The 2,838-nt window shown below is 39.4% G+C and overlaps 1 pseudogene across 1 annotated transcript; it reads left to right on the forward strand.

Moving 5' to 3' along the window:
- The first annotated feature begins 457 nt into the window (after nucleotides 1–457).
- Nucleotides 458–1,600, forward strand: LOC308240251 (heterogeneous nuclear ribonucleoprotein D-like; annotated as a pseudogene). The gene is made up of 2 exons: nucleotides 458–633; nucleotides 865–1,600. The product of its transcript is annotated as a heterogeneous nuclear ribonucleoprotein D-like (transcript).
- The last annotated feature ends 1,238 nt before the right edge of the window (nucleotides 1,601–2,838 follow it).

The following is a 2,838-nucleotide window of genomic DNA, read 5'->3' on the forward strand; positions in this document are numbered from 1 at the left end:
GCTTCACCCTCTAGTGGGGTGGCTCCCCGAATCTCCAGACCCACAGCTTTTTATTTACTGGAAAACACATTGGCTCTTTAGGAATGCAAACAAGCATATCAAAAGTAAAGTTTGGTAACCAATAAAGAATTATCAGGTTAGGAGAATTGCCCTCAGCTGTTTGGCAGCAGGTAATAATATTCAGCTCTTCAGCCCTGCTGAAGATGTCCATCAGCCTTCTGATGAACTTCTGGCATTTATTATGCTAACTACTGTTCTTAGCCTACAACAGCAAGATTAAAGATTAACCTTTGCTTCGTGTCCCTTCCACAATGACTAACATAGTGTTTGTAAGTGTGGTCCAGGGATCCACCCTCTCATTTAAAAAGCCTATGTTGTGTCTTGAACTACATGCCAGCACCCCCCAACTCCCGCACAAAATACACACACAACTCCACCACCATGGAGGAGGTACAGCAACACAGAAGAATTTGCAGAGGGATCCAAGATCAAGGAGAGCAAAAGTCATCAGGATGATGGTGAAATGTTTATTGGAGGCTTGAGCTGGGATACAAGCAAGAAAGATCTGACTGAATATTTGTCTAGATTTGGGGAAGTTGTATACTGCACAATTAAAACAGATCCAGTCACTAGATACAGGGGTCCTCAAACTACAGCCTGTGGGCCACATGCGGCCCGCCGAGGACATTTATCTGGCCCGCTGGGTGCCGCTGCCTGTCCTGCTTAGCAGCTGACTCTTCCTGGGCCCGCAGTGCGCATAGGAATTTGTTCATAGTTTTTTTTTTAAACTATAGTCCGGCCCTCCAAAGGTCTGAGGGACAGTGAACTGGCCCCCTGTTTAAAAAGTTTGAGGACCCCTGCTAGAAGATCACAAGGATTTGGATTCATGCTTTTCAAAAATGCTGCTAGTGTTGATAATGTTTTGGAACTGAAGGAACACAGATTGGATGGCAAATTTGTAGAGCCCCCAAAAGGCCAAAGCTTTATAAGAGAAGGGACCCCCTAAAAGGTTTTTGTGTGTGGATTGAGCCCAGATACTTCTGAAGAACAAATTAAAGAATATTTTGGAGCCTTTGAAGAGATTGAAAATATTGAACTTCCTATGGATACAAAAGCAAATGAAAAAAGAGGTTTTTGTTTTATCACATATATGGATGAGGAGCCAGTAAAGAAATTGTTAGAAAGCAGATATCATCAAATTGGTTCTGGGAAGTGTAAAATAAAAGTTGCCTAACCCAAAGGGGTATATAGGCAGCAACAGCAACAACAAAAGGGAGGAAGAAGTGCTGCAGCTGATGGATGAAGTGGTACTAGGGGCCAAGGCTGAGGTCAGGGCCAAAAGTGGAACCAAGGATTTACTAACTATTATTATCAAGGATATGGAAATTACAATAGTGCCTATGGTGGTGATCAAAACTATAGTGGCTATGGCAGCTATAATTATACTGGGTATAATCGATATGGACAGAAATATGAACACTCCAGTGGCCAAAAGAGCTCTTACAGCAAGGTGTCTCTAGCTTCTAAAACAAATACAAATAAGCAGATTATGTTGTTTACCACCACCCCCTTTGTATCTCTCATTACATGTATGGAGTAGAATGTGATAAAATAGATTTTAAGGAAATAGTAGCATACAGAAAATACTTGTCATATGAAATACAAGCACTAATTTAAAAAATTCTGCCATGGCCTGAAATAAGTGTACAGATCAGTGGTATTAAATAAATTAATATTGCTGTGAAACCATCATTACCATCCTTGATGAACCTGTTTTGTTGCTTGACAGTGGTGGTAATTGCACATTGTAACTCTATTAAATACCACTGAATTGCTCACTTTGAAATGGTTAATTCCATGTTATGTAAATTGTACTTCCATTTTTAAAAATAAATATATGTGGCTATTGAAATATGCAGTTATATAATGGTACATTCAAGTTGGTGTTCACAGGGTTAAGCAGCATCCCCATCATCACAAAATGTTTCATGCATGTTTGCATACTTAAGATATTTACACATATTATAATTTTCCTTCCCTTTTCTGATAAAACAAGATTTAAGCTAATAAAGGTAACTAAGTTACCAAGAAATATAATCCAAAAATATTAAAAATATGTCATTGAATTTTAAATTATCGTGAACTTAACTATTGAGAATACAAGATGTGTCCTGAATGTTTAAGTTAATTTCAGTTCTTCAGCTCTGTAATGAACAGTAGTAGGTCTTTCACTCACTGAGACCAATATAATTTTTCTTACTTTGCATGTCTATTTTAGCTGAAAGAAAAGAGAAAACAATACTCTATGAAATAAGTGACCTTTATATTTATTCATTTCTGAGCTGTTTCAAACAACTGTCTTTTTGTCCCGGTCTCTTGTTTATCTCTCCCTGTGTTGCAGTACTAATAACCATTCAGAAAACCCCATCTGCAAAATGAGGTGGGATACTAAAACACAGTTACTACATTCCTCTAGACCCCTCTTTTTTAAAGCCTTCATCAGCAATAGATAAAACCCTCCCCCTTTCCAAGGCCAACATAATTCAAGGCAGCGAGTTCAAACAAAAATTTCATTTATGGCTGGTACGAGAAACCCCCTCTCCCAAAGGCCAATATATCTTCTGGCATGTTTGGTTTCCAGAGAGGTCCTTAAGTAGAGAAATAGAAATAGTTTTATATACACATAACATGAAAGGAAAAGTAGTAAGAAATAACCCAATGAGCCAATGCTAAAACCTTGGCGAGACACAGACATGCCTGCGCCCCCCCACCCTGCTCCCCCTCCCCCGCGCGCGCGCACGAGCGCGCACACACACACACACAATCTGTAAAGCCTGG

Source organism: Plecotus auritus, assembly GCF_963455305.1.
Source record: "Plecotus auritus genome assembly, chromosome: X".
Classification (NCBI taxonomy): domain Eukaryota; kingdom Metazoa; phylum Chordata; class Mammalia; order Chiroptera; family Vespertilionidae; genus Plecotus; species Plecotus auritus.